Source organism: Schistocerca americana, chromosome 2, assembly GCF_021461395.2.
Source record: "Schistocerca americana isolate TAMUIC-IGC-003095 chromosome 2, iqSchAmer2.1, whole genome shotgun sequence".
NCBI lineage: Eukaryota > Metazoa > Arthropoda > Insecta > Orthoptera > Acrididae > Schistocerca > Schistocerca americana.
Window position 1 is genome coordinate 605,081,982 of NC_060120.1, and position 25,073 is coordinate 605,107,054.

At 44.3% G+C, this 25,073-nt stretch overlaps 1 protein-coding gene and 1 non-coding gene across 2 annotated transcripts in view; one reads left to right on the forward strand and one right to left on the reverse strand.

Moving 5' to 3' along the window:
• The window catches only part of LOC124595925 (ankyrin repeat domain-containing protein 6), a 674,032-nt gene that overhangs the window by 230,508 nt on the left and 418,451 nt on the right, over positions 1 to 25,073 (reverse strand). The window lies entirely within an intron of this gene.
• Positions 8,512 to 8,583, forward strand: Trnat-agu. Its single transcript has one exon. It is a non-coding gene; the product is annotated as a tRNA-Thr (tRNA).

Consider the following 25,073-nt stretch of genomic DNA (forward strand, 5'->3'; position numbering starts at 1 on the left):
GCTGGACTGTGCAAGACGTAGCGCGTCGGTGTTAATGGCACTTGCAACATAAACTTTATTCCCATTACTTGTCGAAAACATATTTGAGAAGGTGGCTGTCGCAAAATGCTAGTGGATTCTTGGAAAGAAGAAAACAGCAACCAGTCTCTGTTAATAATGCTGTTTATTTACACAAAAAAGTTCATCTTCAGATGGGTGTTCACAGCTTATACAACATTTTTTGTTTTTTAGATCAGTTGGTGAGAAAAAGCAGCCAACGGCTTATAGTGAAAGGATCAAACCTGTCAGAAAACTAGTGACCCCCAAAAAATGGGAGAAAGAAACAGGCTATGTTGCTCGGATCTTCTTTGAACGTACGGTCGTAATTTCAGTAATAAACATCTTCGCGATGCTTTTAATGGAAGTTAATGCTTCCCAGAAAGCGGAGGATGGGCACTGAGGGCGAATACTACCCACTCTAGTAACAGGTACGTATTTTGGAAGAACAAATCAATAATCCGAGAGACATTACTACAAGGAGTTGTAAATAACTGGAAGACAGAATAATAATTGTATTTGAGGGATCATAAGAAATATGCCATAAAAATTGCTGACTTAAGCACAATCATTTATTGTCCAACGATTCTCATATACGACCATCAGATTCGTACACTGGCATAAGAGTACGTACGAGAAAATACTCGTATGAGATTTCTATTCAAACACTTCCTCTGAGAGTCAAGCCTACTCTAAAACACCTTGTCATTATGTTTACCTGCTGAAAGGGCTTAAATATCAGTTTTCTCAGGAAGAATATATTTTGCATTCCTTACAGCCCCCGTTATTCGCGAGGCATTTGCATCGTAAGCCCATCATTAGTCTGAGCACAGGACTGCCTTTATCGATCTGCCGGCAGTTTGTTCGGAACTGTGCATAATGCGTGCAATTAATTACAGCCCGGCCGGGACGAGTTTTGGGATAATGGCGCACTGCGACGCGAAGGGATATCGCGTGCGGCGCTCTGTCCAGGAGCATTCGGTACCTGTACCAGCGTCTTCATGGTCATAGGAAGCCTTTATGGTAAACAACAAGCATTTTTAAATTTTGCTTCGCTTTTATCTAAAGGAACAGCTGGTTGCATCAGTGGGATCACAAAATGTGAACAACAGTGTAAGATCGCTAGGTCGACTAATGCAAAGATGGCAGGAAAAACTTCTCGGCCAGTCTATAATACGTCAAGAAGTCTAATACTTGGACATATAATGATGCTTCGCTTTTACGTAAAACTGTTCTGTTCTTAAGTCCCTCGCCCCCCCCCCTTTCCACCCTTAAAAATTCCAAGATAACCATTATTATTTCCATAATACAGGTCCTTAATTTCACCTTGTGTGCGCTCACATTCGAGCTACTTCTGACACCTAGAGCCACAACGAGATCGCTCGTAGTAGGAGGTCAATCTAGAGAGTGTCCTGTAAGAGCAGTTGCAGACAGGTTTCTGAATTTAGCATAGACACGAAGGTGGATAACTTGCTACGATAATATATTTTCATCCAAAAAATAAATCCGTTCGTGGTCCACGTCTAACTTCTTGATGGCTCCTCGAAGGGCGAACACACACTCTGCCTCAGACTAAGTGGCTTAGACACTGCGATACGTACATCTACTTACCAAATCACTAGCAGTAGCAAATCTTTGAGGGCCGCTTGAATGAAAAATTGTGTTGTGCTGTAGCCGCCAGCTTGAACCGACAACATGAAACAGCTCAACCGGACTATGCTCTAGGGTGAATTTCTCATTTATTCATATACACATACTGCTGCTACAGTACGTACAAAAGCTATAGTGTCTCTGGTAACCATCGCAGACGCGTATCTCTCTCCTCCACCACGCAGTCGTTTTTGATTTTAGTGAATGGTATAGAGATGCGAGACTGTTGAATATTTTGTGAAAGCAATGCCTGGGACACTAAACTCATAGTGTTTCTAAGTAGCGTCAGGGGGTTTCCGGAATAACTGCGGTGTATAAACTTGGAGAAATGCGTGACTCACGCTGTGCTGTGTTGCAATACACTTATTCTCTAACGGTTTAGATCATGGACCATATTTACAGTGAAAAAATATCTATCGTAATAACTTCACATGGCATATATCAAGTTGTCACAATAGACATTTTTCCACTCTGAAGATGGTCCATGATCGCAACCGTTAGTGAATAAGTGTATTGTGAAGCAGCATAGTGTCCATCACGCATGTCTCCAGGTATCTCGATGCTGTTGACAGCTGAAACAAAATTTTTATCCTTTAATAAAGGCACTCCCGATTCCTTTTCGTCTCTTTCCCTAACTAAACTGGATATCCTTAGACTACGGTCTTTATGGACCTATCAGTCGGCAGGAGGCTAATTCGTAAACCGAAAAAGAAATGGATGTGTTTCTTCAGATTAACTGTGCACAAATTCAACTCTTCATACAACATGGGGAGTACCACTGCAGAATCGGTGATAAAAGGAATATGTGAAAATCACCAACTGTTAGAAGGTTCAGTACGATAGGATATGGGTTAAGACATCAGACATTAACTTACATAGTACTTAACCACAAAGGGCGAAAGCTGCAGGGGAATAGAGATATTAGAAAATGGCTCTGAGCACTATGCGACTTAACATCTGAGGTAATCAGTCCCCTAGAACTTAGAACTACTTAAACCTAACTAACCTAAGGACATCACACACATCCATGCCCGAGGCAGGATTCGAACCTGCGACCGTAGCGGTCACGCGGTTTCGGACTGAAGCGCCTAGAACCGCTCGGCCACCGCGGCCGGCTAGAGGTATTAGAATATACGCATCATGTAACTCCTCAGTTTACGTTGGATGGAGTTGCTACTGTGAGCATGGAACTGGCACAACAGAGGAAATAGTGGCTCGGCGCATATATCAGTCAGAGGACAGTTGAGTAATAAAACGGATGAAAGAAAGGCAAAACTACAGTGACATTTGTGTAAATAGCAATATATTGAAAGAACTAAACCTGGAATATGTGTTGTTCATTATACCAGTCACCAGTCATATATGGGTAGGACAGCAGGGAGATATAAAATGTGTAGGCTGAATGGCAGAGTGTTTGAGTGCAAAAGACAGGTTTATGTTAAATCATGAAGTAAAGAGAATACAAACTAATGGTCTGTATTGAAACAAGCGCCATAATGCCTCGTTGACGTCAAAGAGCGCAGCATCAGATGTGACCGAACGGCGCAAAATTTTCTCTTTCAAACATGTTTGTCATAGCGTGACATTTCGGTTCGTACAGGACATCTTGCTACGACAGCGATGCGCGTGTGCAACGAGTGGACAGAAGAGCTGCTACTGAGTGCGCACACACTGTGGCCACGACACGGGTCGTCGGCATGGTCGCTGTGGCCCATACAGCTACTTTGACTGTGTCGGCTCGACGCTGGAGCACTGCAACGGTTGTGCACCTGTCTACGTCGACGTTTTTGGCGTTGTCCGCTGTGGGCTAGACTGGGGGAACTTATGCCACCACTCTTCTTGCTTTCTTTCTTTTCCTACAGCTGTAGAATTTAGCATACAGGGTGGTCCATTGATGGTGACCGCGCCAAATATCTCACGAAATAAACGTCAAACGAAAAAACTACATAGAACGAAATCATAATGGGGTAGGTCAAAGCTGCTTTTCTGTCCGGTTGGCAATGTGGACTATGTTATTAGCCGTGAAACCACACCACGTGGGTTATAAAACGGTAAGAAAGACTGCTTTCCTTCTTATTTGTTGCTCAGTCCTGTCTCATTAGTTTCTCGTTCGTTTACCGTGTCTCAGTCGTTCTTTGTCGACGTGAACATTGGCAAGCACTCTGCCGCTATGCTAGATAACAGCACCTTGAATGCACACTTGCAGAGTCCCGTCTTGCTGTTAATTCCGTCGCGTCGCGAGAATACGACGCTAACGGATGCCCGAGTTTAGGTAGACGAGCCTAGGGTAGACGATACGACCTGCCGCCCATTTACCTGCTGTCGATAGGACGGTAAGCGCCATAGTCTACGAAATCCCTCGCAGCGAAATCTAGAACTCTCATAGCTATTTATTCTCTTTGTGTGTAGTTTTTCCCGAATGGATTTGAAATTCCTTGTGTCCTATTATCGCGTCCCAAACCAGAGTGGTCCTTGGGATTGAGCGACTGAGTTTGGGGTGAAAGGGTAACAGTCTGTTTGCCTAAGTGAGAGGGGGTCTTGACCTGACTATGTTGTTAAAACTCCTTTATTACAAAAGGTAAGTACTGGAATTAGTACTGAATGACGAAAACTGAGTGTTTTACAAGTTCTGACTTTGTTCAGAAAATACCCCAACCTAGTATTACGTTTGCTCTAAATGGATTCTATCCACGAAAGACCAAGTACTTACGCAGGGACAGTGGCTAACACCGTTCCGTCTATTAAAATAATCTGTGAACACTAACTACGTCTGCACCCACGAAACGACGCGCAGGAGCCCGCAGCTACCCAGCTGGAACTCCAGCTACAGTTGCGAAATACTGCTGATAACTCTCCTTAGCCCTGCTCGGCCAATACGAGGGCTATTCGGAAAGTAAGATCCGCTTGGGTGCGAAATGAAACCACAGTGAAAAACCGATGAAGCTTTCCACAGACGTGTTGAACAGTGTCCCTAGTACGCCCGTCGATCGCGGCCGCTTAGCTCTTTTCAGCTCTGAGCGCACAGTGAGTACGTAAAGATGCGTCGAAAATAGTGTCTCCCGTCAAATATGAGGGCCTGGTAAGAAATGCTGCCTGATGTCATGCAGCCCACATAGCATAACTGTCATGCATTTCCTGTTATACGTTTCCTTCTTCATGACAAATCTCGGCCGCACTCTGCAGAGACTATGAAGATGCCCCTGCAGCGTTTTCGATGAGAGTGTTCGATCACCGACAATACAGCCCGTAATTGGCTCCCTCCGAGTTTTATCTCTGTTCACATGGACTGCATGTTTTCAAGACAACATTCTGGCACAGTCAACGAGCTGTAGAGCAGCATACAGTATTGTCGGAAAGCACTGGCGGCTGCCTTCTATGACTAGGGTATTAGAAAGTTGGTACAGTGCTATGACAAATGTCGTAAGTTGGGGCGGCGACTATGTAGAAAGGTAGCAGGAAGGTGTAGTTACCTGTTGCAAATAAAACAGTGTTTATTTTCACAGTGGTTTCCATTTCGCGTCAGATCGGACTGACTTTCTGAATAGCGTTCGTATCCTCGGCTGTTTCCGCCAATCTCTCCATTTCCACTAGGAAATGCCATGACTGTCTTGACTCTCTCTTCAGAGCGTCTGCATCCGAATTTAAGTCAATTTCACCTTCGCCCCCGTCAGTCGCTGACTTGGTGTAACATTGAAGGCCCTCGCCATCTTACTGGTTCCAATTACGCACTGTTTTTCGGAAGATGAGGGGGGGGCGGGGGGGGGGGGGGGAGGGGACGAGGGAGGCGTCTGTTGTAAATTCATGTCCTAGCTCTGCTGAAGGCTCTCCATGACGTGTATGTTCAAAAATGGTTCAAATGGCTCTGAGCACTATGCGACTTAACTTCTGAGGTCACCAGTCGCCTAGAACTTAGAACTAATTAAACCTAACTAACCTAAGGGCATTACACACATCCATGCCCGAGGCAGGATTCGGACCTGCGACCGTAGCGGTCGCCCGGCTCCAGACTGTAGCGCCTAGAACCACAGGGCCACTCCGGCCGGCTACGTGTATGTCCCCCAGAGCTTTTCCTCCTTGCAAACTGGGCTCAGGACCGGAAGGCAGCTTGAACTGATCTCAACAAGAAGTGCGTTACAATTCCGTATTTTTTTCCCTAAAATTTCTTCTATTCTGCTACTCTTTCTTGATGGGCTTGGTAGCCATAAATAGACCACTACAACAACAGAGTCCCTCAATAATAATCCGTTTTAGAGCTTTCGGCAGCACAGAGGGAAAGACTCTCGCAGGAGCGCTGTGCTCGCTAGTTTTGTGCAGCCTTTACCCCTCATCCCCATCTGTCTTTGACATGACGTAATGCTGAAGGCGTGCTGCCTTCACATTGGCTCTCTTTTGCACTCTTCCTTAGTAACTGAGGCTGAGTAGAGAGGGCGCTTCTAGCGTGTTATTTCCATATGACACATAGGTTCCCTTTCCAGAACGCCTCTCTCTGTCTTCTATCCTTGTGCTCGATGTTACTTTGGAAAACTTTCCATCCCCTTATTTTGAGATAGGTGTGTAGTGAGCACACCTGGTAAGGATAATGCTGTATGCTCACGTCGCATCCGGTGGTTGCCGCCACCCTGGCCGGCTGTATACTCGCCGTCGAGTGACGCCAGGCATCCTGCCGATTCCAGCTACTGCACTGAATCTGGTTTACATTTTCTTTGTAAGACTCGGCCCTTTTCCTCTGTGGATACGACAAAGTTTGGGCAGAAATACCTGCAGTACGACGAGAATCTGGCACTGCCACTGTCCTGATCAGAGGGCAAATTTCTCCGGCGGTAAGAAGTTGCTAATCTGAGAGTAGGAAAGGAAGCGACAGTCAGCGACTAACCCCAGCATTTACGAGGGTGAACTTTTTTGAGCCACCGGTGCGATTTTCCTCTTAATTTCTGGAAACCACTATAATTTCGAGGCCTTCAGCGAACAGCACGCCTACGCTAGGCCAGAGCGGAAGTGATGAGCGAGCTGTAAGAGAGCGCCGGCTCCAGACCGCAGCCAGCCGTGGCCTATGGCCGGCGTGCCTCCTCCCGCCCCCTTCCACAGCAAGTGGATGGGAAGGCAAGAAACCAGTCCTGCCGCGGCGTAAATCTAACGCCGCCATCTGCTGCGGCCGGCTGGCCGGCTCGCGGCAGGAGGCGCCTCTGCCCAGCCTCGCCCTGCTCTGCCATTGTGGCCGTCTGCAGAGACGCGCGCCGCTCTTCACCAAACCTGTTCTCGCTTTCCGATTGCGCCGGCATCGCCGCTTGCCGCGTGTGTTTGTCCCCAATCTGGTTTCGGCCGGGACAGCTCTTCGCCACTGATTCTCCTCCTTTTTCTCGCATTCTCGTTATAATTGCGAGATAAAGTGCCAAATAAATCCGCGGTTCTACGCGGAATATACAACCTGTACTGTATATCTTAATAACCTGCTGCTGCTCCCACTGCTGGTGCAGGGGCGGCGTTCAAAACGGCAGCGAGCGCTTTCAGTCTTGTGTCCCAGTAAACATTAGCCTTATCAACATTATTCTTATCTATTAATGTATCGCACGGCAGTACGTAGTAGTAGCAGTAGTACACATAACTTGAAAATATGTAAATATAAAATGGTAAACTACAATCAAATGAAACTATATGTGCTGGTAAACCTCTTACGTTATTTGATTTTCAAACAGCTGAGCAGAACTGAACGTACTCAGACGTTTCTCTTTTTACTTATTCTCGTCAACACTAAGCTGACACAATATTTTTAGCGCAACGCAATCTGACATTCAATAATCCCTACAAAAGAATAGCCCTGACTAACAATAACTTATACCTTTCATGAATCACTTACCTCACAAAAATCTTCGTTACTCGAACTACTGTAATACAGCGAGTGCCAATACTGCCAGCTAAGTAAAAGATTGTAACTACTGAAGACACTAATTACTGATAGGCATAGTTAGCAAATGAAAGATTTTGATAGAGAACAAACAATGTATTTACCTTAATAATGTTCAAAGGTCATTATATATATATATATATATAAGTTCATGATATACAGTATTACAAATTTACTCTTTCTGATGGACACACGTCCAGATTGTCCGCTCTCAAAAGTCTGCCATCTCTCTCCCCACGTCCACCACTGCTGGCGGCTCACCTCCAACTGCGCAACGCTACGCCATGTTAACATCGAACTGCCCAACACTACAATGGCGAATATTACAACAATGCAAATCAGCCACAGACTGCACACAGCAGAGTCAGCGATTTTCATACAGAGCGCTACGTGGCGTTACCAACATAAAAACCTAAACAGCAGACTTACAGTGTGACTTCGCACAAGTGGACGGACTACCTTAGCACGTCTCCCTCCTGAATCCAAATTTCCATTCATGCCCCAGCCCACTTGGTATCCCCCCCCCCCCCCAACTCGAACAGTTTTGCAAAGGCTCTCTAACTGTATTGGAATGGCACCTCAGCAGCTGCCTAAAACCCAGGCACATGTGCTCTAATCAAATAAAATCATACGGTTCCAGAGACCTTTACAAATCTCAAACATCTATGATCTATATATGTAGACTGAAGCGAGGAATAAAAACCCCTGGAACCTTTGTAGTTTCATTTGAACAGAGCACCTATGCCTAGATTTCAGGTAGGATTCGCCGTTTCTTTCGATGCTGAGGGCCATTCCAATGCAGTTTTAGACCTGCAATACTGTTCGAGTTTAGGTGGAATACCAAGTGGACTCAGGCTGAATGGGCATTTGGATAGAGCAGCAGTCATGCTAGGGTAGTGCGCGCAGTTATGCAAAGCCACTGTGCCAGAGTGGCGTAGTGGTAAGCGCATCTGCCTAGTGAGCAGAAGACCTGGGTTCGAATTCCGGGCTTGGTACAAATTTTCATTCGTCGCTTTAGCCTGCATATATACGCTATAAAAATAGCGTATGACAGCAACACTGGAAGTTACGCGATTTCATGTTAGAAATCTAAGTCCAACGGTGTGAATCAGATAATGGCAGAATTGGTTGCTTCTATCACATTTGTGCTTTTTACTTTCCCGCCGTGTTCCCCTCTTCCATTCCACATTACGTAAACTGCCACTCCCCACCTTATGCTTCGTGGAGTCTAATATTAAGCGGTCGAACAGGCCATAGCAGTTACTATTGTCAAAGGCGTTTTGTTTGAGTCTCCTGCTCCCCTTCCCCCCCCCCCCCCCCCTTCACCCTTGCCCCAGCAAGTTTCCTAACTATGTTGATTCTGTCATAGATTGTAGACTTACATGACCGTTATTTACATCATTTCCGGGCTAAGATCTTTTTCACTTTTCATTTTCTGCTCCAAGAAGCAGACCCAGACCATTAAAGAGTCTCGGTTCTTTTCAACCGGCTGGATGGGAGTTGGGCAGAGGGAAACTCCACTGGGGATATTTGGGAGGGTACTTCCAACTCTGGCAGTCACCTCCCAAAATGTTATCACTTGTCCCAGAAAAAAATTAAAATTTCTTGTATGTGTTTGTTGTGTGCGTCATTGTGAATGTATTGTGTGAGTGATGGCTATCCTGAACGGCAAAGTGGACTGCTCAAGTAATCTCCCATGAGAGCAAGGGTCTTTGCAGCCAAATTCCAGGCGAGCTGATAGGGGGCAGAGGCAATCCCAATTGCGAACATTTTGAAGCGGTTTTCCAGTTCTAGCATTTGTGTTACAACGAAGAGAAACTTCTCAAAAACTTTAGTCGGAACGGAGGGATAGGAGCTATTTTTAATTTAATTCTGGGATCGAAATGGCCCGCACAAAACATATGAAGCGTTGTGTATCTAAATATTTATTTGTACATATGTATACTGGGTAAGGTCGGTGACTTGCTCGACGTGTAAAGTGTACGTGACGTGAGAGAGGCGTGAGTTATGGAAATGATCGTATAGCGTTATTGGCCGGGAGACCCTGTCTGAGGCTGTTCGAACGCCTTGTGCAAGTCCTTTTGTTTAGCGCCCCTTCGACCACTTGTACGTCGATGGCGTGAGGAAAAGTCCAGGCTGAAGGGCAGTGGTAGATATATAAAATTATTCCCTGACGTTTCGTCTCCGGCTACGGGAGACACCTTCGGAAGTAAAACGGCAACTACAGTCGGAGACGACATGTCAGGCAATAGTTTTATATAGCGACCGTCACCTCTCAGCCCAGAAGTTCTACCTGAAGGTGATGTTTCTACGTTTAAGTTTTTGGCGTGTGTGTTCAAAATATTTCTTTAATTTTAATGAGAGGTCTGGCAAAACACCGAGAAGTTGTGTCATGCCATCTTCCCAGGGAATGAAACGTTTAGCTGTTTGACAGTTAATTAGCTGAAACGAACACACCGCTCAGCTTTGAAGGGAGTAGCCTCTCTTTTTCAAAATCATAGTTGTGGAGTGTTCCAAGCGGTCCGATAAAATTCTCTCTCCTTCTTCGAATGGTTTACTGTGAGTTGCGATGGTTAGATCATCTGCGTCGCTGAATTTCGGACATGTATTAGGCGGCATATCGATGATACAAATATTAAACAGCAACTATGCAAGTACTGATGCTTGGGGAAGTTCATTTATGACTTTGTTCGATTTGTCAGTATCAATTTGTTAGTATCCAACTGTGGCTTTCAATGGTTTATTAACTTGTTTGTAATCAGATCTGTAAGTTGCGCCTAGAAAAGCACTGTTCAAGTTTTAGGGCAACTGTGTCGTATGCTGCAATCGCGTCCACAAATGTGACACAGATTTTAAGGCCTTGTCGTAATCCTCCCACTTTTCTATGAGTCAAGCTACTCCTTGAACCAGCCACAGCAGTTTCAGTTGCTTCTGAAACCGGCCTGAAGGGGTGGGACATTAGAATCGACGACAGCTTAGTGTTGTAGACAATGCGCTTTAATAATGTCAGCACCCAGACCCGGCAGTAACTGGAGCGGGATCCGGATGTAGATAGATACACACATAGACAGATAGATAGAATAATTGGAGCGTACACTTAAAATTTCTATTGGACAAAAATTTGCTGGGTCATCAGGCCCTTTTCTCGGTTGTAAGATTGCTAAAGTATTGACAGTTTTGAAGTGATTTGGAACATCTTCTGTATATGAAACTTCGTGGCAGATTAAAACTGTGCGCGGAACCTGGGAACTTTGCTTTTTGCACGACTCGGCCTCACAGCTTTACTTCCGCCAATACCTCACCTCCTACCTTTCAAACTTCACACATGGTCTCCTGCATACCTTTCGATATTAGCGTTCTTGGAAGTGCACGCTCCTCTGCAGAGTGAAAAATAATTTTGGAAATCCTTAAATGTAGTATACGGGAGTAAAATCTGATAACAATTTTGTTCATTCCTTTCCCCGTTGTTCTGTAAATTCTGGTAATATCCTCCATCAGTTCCACTTGCTTTCCCGATTCTTACTGATTTTTTAGCCACTTTCGTGTTGTATAACGCAGATAGAGAGCGAAATTGAAGTACGCCGTCACGGAAACATTTCTCAGACTAGGGATGAAAGACTTTTAAATGTCGAAAGTATATTCAACTAAGTTGCCTTTTATGTCAATAAATTTCGTCCAAGGTTTTTCTTGTGGGCAGAATCCGTCCCTATGTAGAAGCTGAGTAAGTACCCTTCCACCGTTCGAGAAACAGAATGCTAGATTTACCTGTGCAATGATTCACGAATATTTTAGTTTCAGGAACTAATTCGGCGTCAGTATTTAGCCCTTCTTTTCACGGGGCTAAACTGTGGTGTAAAAATTAATCTTCGCTGTTGCATTACAATGGTCATATACGAGAAGGGAAAGAAGAGGACGCAAGTGGAATCTTCAAAGAAAGAAAAATGTACCATAAAGCAATGAAAGTGAGCTGTCGAAAGTGCTACAAACACCAGCAGGCACTCGAGATGTACTGCACGAGTGTTATGTAACAGTCAAAACAAGACCTCTAATTGGAAAACGTAATAAGGTGACTTCAGCGCCGCCGCTAATTGCAGACAGTATATTTTGCGCTCTCGTTGGTGAAGACACAGACAAACGAGTCATTGTTCTTGTAAGTAAAACAGAAACAGTAATAAATATAATTAGAAACAAAAGGTTCTGTTCACGCCGCTAATTGGATTAATGCTCGACTTGCAGTACCTTATTTCGCAAATAACGTTTGATTAATGAAACGAAATTTGGAAACGGTCTCTTGGCGTGCAAGCAGGTAAAACAGCATTCTGAATAGTCTGCGATAATATGAACTATGTAATTACGACATAATTAATTTCGATCAAGCGATAAAAGAAACACGGAAAATGGGTTGTTTTGAATGGGGACTCCATCAGGAAATGCGTGCACCACGACCTCGACATCAGTATTAAGAACAAAAGGAGGATCTTATTTCTGTTGAAAACAGATTTCAACCACTTCGTGACAATCATCAGTGCGTATAAATACAAGCAGTAAATTACAATATCTGCACATATCAATGAAGAGCACTTGTCAGACCGAAGATACAAATGGAGTTATTCGGTTAGGGATTGGTTGATAGAGTTGTTAGATATAGCCCTGAGGCATATCGTGCCAAATTCTGTCCAATTGGCGCGTTAGATACACAATATCCCAAGATGGTTGAAGGGCCCTGCCCACAATGCTTCTGACGTTCTCAATTTGGGAGCGATCCGGTGAAATTGCTGGCTAATATAGGGTTTGTCAAGAACAAACAGTAGAAATTCTCGCCTTGCGCAGGCTGGCATTATCTTGCTGAAATGTAAACCCAGGATGGCTTGCCATGAAGGGCAACAAAACGAGGCGTATATTATCGTCGAAGTACCTTTATGCTGCAAGAGTGCCGCAGGTGACAACTAAAGGGGTCTTACTATGAAAGGCAATGGCATCTCGGACCATCATTCCTAGTTACCGGGCCGCATGGCGAGCAACAGTCAGGATGGTATTCTACAACTGTCTGGGACCTCTCCAGACACTTCTTCTATCTGGAATCTCATTGACTCGAGAAGAGTAATAATCTTCAGTGATGGGTTTCGCTTCGAAATGAGCCTCCATGAACAGTGAAGACGTGTCTGGAGACGCCCCCCCCCCCCCCCTCCCCAGAAAGCTGTGGGATACCATCCTGACTGTCGTCTGGCGTACGACCCAATAACCAGGAGTGATGGTCTGCGTTGCCATTTCTTTTCATAGCAGGACCCCAACGGCACAGCGGTTCAAGCCATCCTGGGCTTATATTTCGGGAAGATAATGCCCGTCCTCACACGACGAGAGATTTTACCGCTTGTCTTCTCCGAATCTCTCCCCAGTTGAGAACGTTTGGAGCATTATAGGCAGGTCCCTGCAACCATCTCGGGATTTTGACGATCTAATTCGCCGATTGGACAGAATTTGGTGCGATATACCTCAGAAAGATATCCAGCAACTCTTACTCAAGCCGAATAACTGGCCGAATAAGGGCCAGAGGTAAATCAGTGCGTTACTGACTAGCTCAGTTTGAGGAAGTCCTTCTGCTGAATAATTCAGTTTTTCTTCAATCGTAGTCCTTTGTTTGTCTTATATGTAAATCACGTCTACTGATTTCCATGCGATTTGGATAATTCCTTCGTGATGCTTCGTTTTTTGTCTTATATTTGTATATCTCTTGATATCTAGACGTATTTCTGCGTGACGTAAGTAGTACACAGTAATGTAAGACCTGCAGGATACGGCATACTGAAGCCGAAGACTGACCAACAAAAAGAGCGAAGCACAGAGAAGATATGATCGGATGACACGACGTAACTTCGGATAAGTACACACCATCGACGGGCATGTAACTGATTAGAGCTTATTCGTCTATCTAATTTTCAACATTCTTCTATAACGCCACATCTTAAATGCTTCGATTCTCTTCTTTTCTGGTCTTCCGACAGTCCATGTTTCACTACCAGACAGTGCAGTGGAATATATGTACATTCTCAGAAATTTCTTCCTCAAATTTGGGCCTATGTTTGATAGCAGTTGACTTCTACCGGCCAGGAATGTCCTTTTTGTCAGTGTTAGTCTGCTTTTTATGTCCTCCTTGCTCCGTCCGTCATGGGTTATCTTGCTGGCAGAAGTCCTTGACTTCTCCTACTTCACGCTCCTCAATTCAGATGTTAAGTTTCTCCCTGTTCTCATTTCCGCTGTAACTTATTACTTTCATCTTTCTTCGATTTACTCTCTATCCATATTCTGTACTAAAAAAAAATGGTTCAAATGGCTCTGAGCACTATGGGACTCAACTGCTGTGGTCATAAGTCCCCTAGAACTTAGAACTAATTAACCCTAACTAACCTAAGGACAGCACACAACACCCAGCCATCACGAGGCAGAGAAAATCCCTGACCCCGCCGGGAATCGAACCCGGGAACCCGGGCGTGGGAAGCGAGAACGCTACCGCACGACCACGAGATGCGGGCTATTCTGTACTCATTTGACTGTCTATTACATTCACCATATCTTGTAATTCTTTTTCAATTTCACTGAGGATAATAATGTCATCAGTGAATCTTATCATTGAGATCCTTTCACCCTGAATTTTAATTCCATTCTTCTACCTTTCTTTTATTTTCATCATTGCTTCAGTGCATACACAGAAAAAGAGGTACGAAAGACTCCATTCGTGTCTTAAATCCTTTTTAATCTGAACACTTTGTACTTCGTCTCGCCCTCTTATTGTACCCTCTTCGTTCTGTTATGTATTGTATATCACGCTTCTTTTACTATAGCTTACCCGTTTTTTCCCCAGAATTTCTAACATATTATACCATTTTACATAGTCGAATGCTTTTTCCTGGTCGACAAATACTATGAACATCTCTCCATTTTCCTTCTCTCTTGCTTCTATTATCAACCGCAACGTCAGAATTGCCCGTCTGGCGACTTTACTTACTAGTCCACTAGTTGGAAACCTCTGCTTGCTGGCATGTTAACCGGACCCGTTGACCAGCTCTTGTCAATGGCGCTCTTCTTTGTCTTCTGTCGAATCATTCGTAACAGCCAGCTGAATCTGGTGTGCGCTAGTATTTTCACTATACTTCCATATTTGTGTGCAAATCCTCGTCACGCGTCGCCAGTAATTGATTCGGCAATCTGCAGGTCGTGGGCTAAGCCCATTATGCACGAGGTACACGTTGAACAAACGACTGGCACGACCTCGTTACTGCGGTCCATACCTGGACACTAATCACGCAGGCACCGTGGACTCTGCGTGACTGTTGGCCAGTTTACGCCCCAGATACAGTACGCAGTAACGAGCTCTAGTCGATCGTTCGGCAGGTATTTCGGCTTTAAGAAATCTGTATCGTTACATCAGAATTACCTTTAGCCTTTATGGCTCCGTCATCTTCAAAATAAGAGGGACGTTCATTGAGAAATGCAACACAGCTTTTTTCCTCGGCCAATTTCGGTTGAAAAAATGCGGAATTTCTTGTGGGACATCACGGATTAATCCCATGTCTTCATCCACAGTTCCATGAAGTTCCGATATGTAGCGGGGCTATACGTAGCCTTCAAAATGACATCTACAACGGAGGTGCTTCCCAAGCAGACAGCTGTCATTGAGTTTCTTTTGGGAGAAACCAGAGCATCGCAGATATTCATAGGTGCTTGCAAAACGTCTACGGAGACATGGCTGTGAACAAAAGCAGAGCGAATTGTTTGGCGAAGCGTCTGTTACCATCACACCAAGGTTGTACAAACCTGTCCGATCTCCAGCGTCCTGGCCAGCCTCGGCCGGCCGGCGTGGCCGTGCGGTTCTAGGAGCTGCAGTCAGTTCTAAGTTTAGGGGACTGATGACCTCGGCTGTTAAGTCACATAGTGCTTAGAGCCATTTGAACCATTTGAATAACTTCCTTGGTACTACAGGAAACTCAAATGTTCAAATGTGTTCAAATGTGTGTGAATTACTAAGGGACCAAACTGCTGAGGTCATCGGTCCCTAGACTTACACACTACTTAAACTAACTTACGCTAAGAACAACACACACACACATGCCCGAGGGAGGACTCGAACCTCCGGCGGGAGGGGCCGCGCTAACCAAACCTAACCTAAGTCAGTGACATGGTGCCTCTAACCGCGCGGCATACAGGGAACTGTAGAGGGTCAAAATTGTAGAGGGAGACAGGGATTGGAATACATCCAGCAAGCAATTGAGGACTTAGGTTGCAGTTCCTGTTCTGAAAAAAAAAAAAAATGGTTCAAATGGCTCTGAGCACTATGGGACTTAACTTCTGTGGTCATCAGTCCCCTAGAACTTAGAACTACTTAAACCTAACTAACCTAAGGACATCACACACATCCATGCCCGAGGCAGGATTCGAACCTGCGACCGTAGCAGTCCCACGGTTCCGGACTGCGCGCCTAGAACCACTAGACCACCGCCGCCGGCTCCTGTTCTGAGACGAAGTAGTTGGCACAGGAGAGGAATCCGTGGCGGGCCGCTTCAAACCAGTCAGAAGACCGGTGACTCAGAAAAAAATTATTGCTCAAAATGGCAGATTTGCTTAATAATTTCTGGCCGTCACTTTCGAAAGTAAAGGCATACTAGTTTTCCCTGATTCGGAGAATTCGCGCCCTAACCGGTGCCCCAACCTGAGAGTCAAAGAGACGTCCCGCTGGTATGCTGGCTGCTAGGAGCTACTTGTGGACTGCGGACGCACACTGCGGTGCGGCGCACGAGTTTTCAAACAGCACCTTGAGCCGCGCTCCAGCCCATTATGTCGCTGGTGTCACACACCTTCACTTCGCGAACAGTAGTGTTGCGAAGGTAGCGCCATTTTGTTGCAGAAATACTGTCTCTCATCACCTTGGGAGTGGCCGCGTGTTAGGGTCGTCGATGTGGATCAGCACGATTCGCGTTCGGAAGCTTGTAGCAGTCACGTTGGGTGTTACTGAGCAATTACACCGCTTGTACAGCGAGCACGCGGCACTGCGACCTCACAAATCGTAATGAAGTAAGCTGCATCGTCCGGCAATTACTCTTGTTTTCGCTGTACAGATCTCATGGCTAGCATCTTACCATTCTCTCGTTCAACCATTCCTCAGTCTCGAGCGACTGGACGTCATCTCATTTAACTTCAACGTGTTTTGATGTATTTTCTTGTTTTAATTCCTTGTCCGACAACAAGGTGGCTTCGTGCCCACTCACCCAGATTTGAAAGCGCATATTATAAAATTGTGACAGGGCGAGCTCTCAGTCGTTTGATTTACTGCAATATATGTGCCTATGTTAATCATATTTACTGTCGGTCATGTTCTGTAACTTTCCCACCCGCCACGTAAGCCGAAAGTGCTAATGTGCTGCTTCCTGGACTCGGGAAGGCGCGCCGGCCCCGGATCGAATCCGCCCGGCGGATTACCGACGACGGTCGGTGTGCCGGCTAGCCTGGATGTGGTTTTTAGGCGGTTTTTCACATCCCCCTAGGTGAATACCGGGGTGGTCCCCACGTCCCGCCTCAGTTACATGGCTCGCAGACATCTGAACACTTTCGCATTATTCCATGGATTACACTAGTCACAGACAGTTGGGTACACTAATTCCGTCCCGGGGGGTATGGGGTGGCGGCAGGAAGGGCATCCGGCCACCCCTTAATCTAACATTACCAAATCCGATAACCATGCCGACCCTGCGACATTGCGGGACAAAGGCGCGAGCGAAAGAAGAAAGAATGTTCTGTAACTTTCCCAATGTCCTTTTGTCATGAAATGAAGCTATCAATTAGGCGATGAAACACCTGCAGAGAGAAGTACTCCGACGCCTTTACGGTCCAGGGACTGCAGAACGGCAGGTGAGCGTAACTTCCTGTCTGAGAAGAAACGGCAGTAGGCAGAAAATACCATACCGCATCAGACACCCAGTTCAAACAACAGACCAGCATTAACTTACATTATTCTCCATTTAGCCAAAGTTGCCATTCGTCACACCAAGTAGAAGTTCTACCTAAGTCCATCCTGTATGCTCCGCCAGTCACTCAACGACGACACCTTCCGTACACCACAGCATCACTCAAGTGAAGAAAGGTGCGTTAACCCTGTATACGGAACTCGAGAAAACGACGCTACCCCTAATGCACGGAGGTCGCTCGGAAATTCCCTCGCGTTCTATTGAACCGGTAAACGTCGGAATCGCCGTCTGAAATGGCGCGAAACCTCCGGCTCTAGTAAAACAGCTCCGTGACCGCCAGAACGTTACTTCAGGCCTCGTCGGTGAGGAGGAATTGACGAGAGCGGCGCCCAAATTGGGGCCGGCAGTACACGGTGTCCCCTTTGTATGTAAAGAGCGGGCGTGCCGGCCGGCTCACGAGCGGGCAGCCGCGAGCCGTGGCCCGCTGAGTGACAGCACTCGTCGAGCGACGCCGCCGCCTGTGCCGGGCTGCCGTGGCGCTGACGGTAATGACGTCATATCGAACGCGGCGCGCCGCCGTTTTGCTATAAATCTGCCGCAGCGCTGCAGCGTACGCCTCACCCGCGGCGTTCTGCCGCGGCTGAATATTGAACACGCCGCGCCGGCTACCGGCGTCCGTGATGCAGCGGCCGACCACACGGCCACCACAAACGACGCGCGTAATTTTTGTTTACTTAATGGTGCTGTTCCCGGGGCCTAGTGTTTCCTTTTACAGATTATATAAAAAGCTGTCTAGCTAGTAGCTCTTAAAATATGTGCTCAACGCGACGTTAAATTGTCGTCGTGACACGGTTCCTGGGCGCTACAGAAATTTTGCATGGTAATAGGAACACCTAAAGGATTACGACCCGTTTCCATCGCTTTTTTCTATTTTTTTTTTTTTACAACGCTGTATTGCGTCATCTGTCAATATGAGATGTGATTTACGGTCTGGGGGTGTACATTTTTTATTTATTTTTTCCCCAATATTTATCGCTTTCGGCTCTGGAATGCGGGCGTCGTATATGCCACTAGGAAAGCAACGATTGTGCTTAACGCTTTCCGAAGCGAAAGGCTGCAGCGTTATTCGAAGAACAGTGCAAGCACTCCACCTGATTGATATGGCCTCGAAGTAGAGTCGCGCTCTACCAAAACTACGGAACTACACAAATGACGTAGTTGTTGGTAGGGTTACTGGTAGTATTGGTAGCGTTACTAGAAAAAGAAACATAAATAGATGTGCGAGAGAAAAACTAGGATCCATAAATTTCTGTTAGTTTTTTGTTTGTTTTGTAAATAATTAGAACCGCACATCGTTCAGTGCCAGTCCATTGTGTATTTTACATCCTTACAAAATGTATATTCCACTTTCTAAGTAATAAAAATTAGTTGATCGTGTAACTTCAGAGCTTTTATGTAACCAAGCAATTACTTTTGATGCAACTACAATTTTAGGCACAAACATAGAAAAAATCTATAGAATTATTGCTGTTATTTTTTACTCAGAAGAATGTCCATCGTCGTCAGAGCCTTAAGTTTCACGTTGTTATTGATAAGAGTCCAAGTTGTTTATGAATTAATGAAATATGTATTATATAAGTTCGGCGAAGTGGTGAAGCGATATTTGGTATGTTTTTGTTTTGCGTTGTTTTTAATTTTACCTTTTTTCTAGGAAAGTGCTTTTCTTAGTGATATAAGATAAATCTATTTCACACTAGATACTACCATTTTTCGAATAAAAGCTGAATTAAACATTGACAGTTTCAATTCTGCTGCACAGACGTGTTCAAATTATTAGAATAAAGTCATTATTTTCCAAAACTTTACATTTATTACACATTTATATCCACATACAGATTATATTGGTACATTCAATACTTTGTATGCTTGCCTTATCCTGTTTGGCATAGTTTTATTAACTTACCACATGACATTTTAATATCATTGTCATGGTAACAGATTTCCTCCAGTTTCTCCATGAGATCTTGTTTCATGGTTATTGTAAATTTCCTTATCGTCTGTTCCACAACAGCCCATAAATTTTCAATTGGGTTCATATCAGGGCTATTCCCTGGCCAGGACAACACTTTCAGTTGCTTTTCTTCCAAGTACTTAGAAGCACTTTTGGATTTGTGGCAACGTGCCCCAACATGCATAAAAATTGCATCTTCATTGGGGAACCACTCATTTATTTGGGGGAAAAGTACCTTTCCAAGGATTTCTTTATATTGTTCTTGTCTCATTGTCCCTTCAACAATGTGTAATCTGCCAGGACCTTTCACGGACATCACACTCCAGACCATAACGCAAGTTGGGTGCTTCACACATTGCTGCATACACTGTTGTATTAGTTTTCACGCTTGACACGTGTAGAGATTGTTTCAATAAATACAAGAGTGAAAGCTTACTCTCTTTACTGGCACAGCCAGTTAATGTATAATTTAATTTTAATTAAAGGTGTTGTGTCTTTAAACACTGGGGTGACGTACGTCACGTCTAAGCTGTATTATACCTTTTGTTTCCGTTTAAATAAATTTCTGTTTTCTTAAAGGTGGCATGCATCACGCTTAGCCACGTTGTCTCTCTTGGTTCCGTTTAAGCAATTCGTATCTCACGTTTGGCTATATAGTATCTCTGATTCAGTTTAAATACAGTCTCATCTTTTTACAAGATGACATACGTCATGCTTTGATAAATATTGGAGTAGATCCCATTTTGTTTAAGGGACACACGTATCCGTCTGTGCTTTCGAATATTTGTGCACAGTAATCTTTGATGGATTTAGACCAACGATCTGGGTTAGTGTGAGTAATGTTTGTGTTAAAGAAATCTTTTAACGGTTTTACAAAAATCGTTTATACCGTGGTAAAATCATACAAAAGATTTAAAAAATTTTTGGAAGCTATTTATATAACAAAATTTTTTTATGTTGTTAATTGTTTGTTTGTACCAACACCTTACCACGCCCCTCAGCCGCTGCGCTGTCTTTCGGTTTTCCTCTTAAGAACCTCACGATATTTTCTTTAAAATGTGCAAAAAATAAAATAAATTCTTTTCAATTGGGCAGCCTCCATGCAACAGTACCATACAAGACTTCCTTTCCTCTACTGATGTGGATTAAGGTTGAGACGACAGGCTGAGGTAGGTACCAGAGCAGTTTGTCGCCAGCAACAGATCAGTTTCAGCTTCCCTTCAAGGCCGCTTGGCTCATACAGCCAACAGCGTCTAAAACACGTCAAGTAAAGCGCTAACTGTCGAATATAATCGTAAATATTGTGTCGACTGTATTAATGATGAGATACCGAATGACGAAGGGATACAAATAACCTACGTATTTGTTCTTTGATATTTGTGCATGATATCATCACTCCTGTGATTCAGTTGTACACTCTACCTTTCCACTTCAGTTATCATACATCAGTAAGTGTTCTAATTTTTCTCCTGTTAGCGCTCTGCAAAACAGATTGCGATCGTCTGCTACGCGTTAGATGGTCCCCTTTACGCAGAACCGATGGCAGAAAAGTAATAATTCTGAGAGATGTGGCGCACTGTATGGATACGGAATATGCTTATTATGGAGGTCTTCTGACTCGTTTGATGCGGCCCGCCACGAATTTCTCTCCTGCGCTAACCTCTTCATCTCAGAATAGCAACTGCAACGTACGTCCTCAATTATTTGCTGCATGTAATCCAATCTCTGTCTTCCTCTACCGTTCCCTCTAGTGCCATGGAAGTCATTCGCTGATGTCTTAACAGTTGTCCTATCATCCTGTCCCTTCTCCTTATCAGTGTTTTCCACATATTCCTTTCTGCTCCGATTCTGCGCAGAACTTCCTCATTCCTTATCTTATTAGTCCACCTAATTTTCCACATTCTTATGCCGCACCACATCTCAAATGCTTCGACCCTCTTCTTTTCCGGTTTTCCCGCAGTTACACAAACATACAAAACTGTGGTCCAAACGTACATTCACAGAAATTTCTTCTTCAAATTAAGGCCTATGTTTGATACTAGTAGACTTCTCTTGACCAGGAGTGCCCTTTTTGCCAGTTCTAATCTGCTCTTGATGTCCTCCTTACTCCGTCCATCATTGGCTACTTTGCTGCCTAGGTAGCAGCATTCCTGAACTTCAACTGATGGTCACGCTGTTCTCATTTCCGCTACTTCTCATTACTTTCGGCTCTCTTACATTTATTCTCAGTCAGTGTTCTGTGCTCATTAGACTGTTCATTCCATTCAGCAGATCATGTAAATCTTCTTCACATACACACAGGATGGCAGTGTCATCAGCAAATAGTATCACTGACATCCTTTCACCTGGAATTTTAATTCCACTCCGGAATCTTTTTTTTTATTTCTATCATTGCCTCTTTGGTATACAGATTGAACTGTAGGAGCGAAAGACTACCTCTCTGTCTTAATACCCATTTAAATCCGAGCACTTCGTCCTTGATCGTCCACTCTTATTACTCGTCTCTTCCTGTAACTTACCCCATATTTCTCAGAATTTCTAAAATCTGGCACCATTTTACTCTGTCAAACGCTTATTCCAGGTCTACTGAGATTTACTTGCACGATTTCAAGGGTGTTTCCTCTGGGGAGCCCATGATCATCTCTCTTCGTCATTTTATTCCAATAGGGTATAGAGATTCATCCTTAAAGATCATGACATCAATTGCGCATTAAAGATATTTTGTGTTCTTCTCTTGAGAGTTACCTTTAAGTAGCTTAAAACTGTAACATGTCTCTATATCATATTTCTAATACTTAAAGATGTACTGACATATTTCTTACTCGAAGGAGACTTTTGCGAACCACTTACAGTAATATCCATTTCGATCGGCAGTCATTCATGCTTCCATTCAAGGACCTTGTAGATTTAGCGTCGTAAAATAAAATTTCTTTAATAGGATTGTTTGTTGCAATGTTTCCCTCTTTCTGATTGTTCCACGTTGCTTTTTTAGCTTAATCTACGAGAGACAGCTACGTAGCACCGCAAAATGTATTTCGTCATGAATTAATGTACGGAAGATTTCAGGGTGCTCCATGCTCACAGTAACTGCCGCCTAACATATCCTCTCTACTCGATTGCTAGTAACATTATTTAATTCCTTTCCTTTGGTCCTTTTACTATCATTATAACGTTAGACTGAACTCCTTATTTCGCAGTCCACCCTCCGTCTCTCTCTCTCTCTCTCTCTCTCTGTCTGTCTTTCTCTCTGTACGTGTGCGTGTGTGCGCGTGCTTGTATGTCGGAAACAGGCCGGGTAATACAATACCGTCTGTGCATTCACAGCGTCCGGAATACTGCAAACGAATTTTGTCGTAGGTAAAACAAGGAAATCAAGTGCCTCTACGTACGCGCGCCAATTTTCGAACTGATGCAAAATACTGTTTCAGCGCTCAGATTATGCGATTTTACCTTGCTGTGCTGTCCGATTCAGAAAGAGGGAGCAAACGGGAGGGTGAGTGAGCGGAAAGCATACACAGACGAGGGCGGAGATACAGTAGATGTAGCACAGCCGTACGACGTTTTCTCCAGCCCAGGTTGAGAACACCGCCGTTAAGCAAGGCACTACAGTAAAATATCACTCGCGTAAACGCACCTTATGGAACACATCCGCTTAAACTGACAAATATGCCTCAGAGTTCGAAGACAATTGAAAGGGCCGGAAATGTGACGGCTGCACTTGTTTCCATGCATGTAAATTCTCAGCAAGAAAATGTACAGGCTTAAGATAAATTTATGTAGTGAAGTTGAGACCAAGGTGTAGGCAAATAGGTAGATAAAAGATTAAAGTAATTGAAGATGGCATTCTAACTCCGTAATGCATCAGACTGCGATAGAAGAGTGAAAAACATAATAAATACGAAGTAATGTTTTTAAAGGACTTACCGCCGGTACGCTATGTTCCGACACCATGTTTATCCCTTTTCCTTCATATCATTCCATAAACAGTGAAGCCTGACGTGGTGAGAGATGAGAGACGGCGGTCTTAATGTGGTTTATCAAATAAAAAACGTTTAAAACTAAAAACTTTCCCAAGACTGCAATTTTCCTATCACAATAAAAGTTCGATAACTTGTTTCGGTTGCTATCTGTAACCATCTTCAGATCGTCCGAAATACGAAAAGGAGGTGCATAAGCATTGGAAAGCATCGTTAGTTGTAGTCATGCAAAATGGCTCTGAGCGCTATGGGACTTAACATGTGAGGTCATCAGTCCCCTAGACTTAGAACTACTTAAACCTAACTAACCTACGGACATCACACACATCCATGCCCGAGGCAGGATTCGAACCTGCGACCGTAGAAGTCGCGCGGTTCCAGACTGAAGTGCCTAGAACCGCTCGGCCACCATGGCCGGCTGTAGTCATGCAACAACACGCATTCGTAAGTGCCAAAACAATAACAGAACGTAGTTGAAAACGACATCGCAAGCAAGCCAGCTCGTAGACGGTAATTTCGCAGGTTGACAGTCAAATAGGAAATTATCCAGTAGTATGAGCAACCATTGGATCAAAAGCTCATCTCAGTTTATTTCGTCTTGACGTGTCTTGTCAGACTGGTAGGGTGCAGCGTTATCATATTATCCTTCAATTTATACATATTTTATGAAGATCACTACGTTATACGTCACGCGGGATCATTCTTGTGTAAGCAAGGGTTCGCAATAGTTGACAGTTTATGGAATCGTTGCTTATACTGCTCTCGCGATAATACCTGCACGCAATGAGCTTTTGATCCAACTTCTACTCATGCAACTGGACAATTTGCTACATAAACGTCAACCTTCGAAATCACCGTCTACAACCTGGCTTGCTCACGGTGACAATTTCAATAACGTACTGCTATTGTTTTTATAATTACGAATGCATATTGTTGCATGACTACAGCTAACGATTCTTTCCAATGCTTATGCACCTCCGTTTCGTATTTAGGACGATCTGAAGACGGTTGCAGGTAGCAAAAGAAATTAGTTATCAACTTTAATTGTGACAGGAAAATTGCAATCTAGGCATTAAATGTTTTTACTTTAAAATTATTTTTATTTAATGCATTCCACAACCGCCAATAAGACAAGCACAGTAATATGTTGCACAAGCACTACATCGTCTCTACACTCAGCAATGATGAATCAAACAGAGAAGTATTGGGTGCACGACAATGTTCTTATGAGTCACGCACAATGAACAAAAATAAAGGAATTTTGTTCTTCCTGTTTACAGAATAGATTCAGTCGACATCAGAGTTGAGGACTTCGTCGCGTACCGTTGCAGTGAAATGGGCGAACTACCCCACCGCCATGCAGTATTTGTACCACGGGTGTTTGCGCAGCTGTTCTCTGCCACGAAGGAACGGGAAGTGTGCGGGGCCGTGTGCTAAGCTAGTGACACTTTGTCGGTAGGTACTTAACATTATGTCGACTTTCCTGGTAAACATGTATTCTTGTGTGTGCGCGGTAAACCCCATAATGTTAGACAACACGG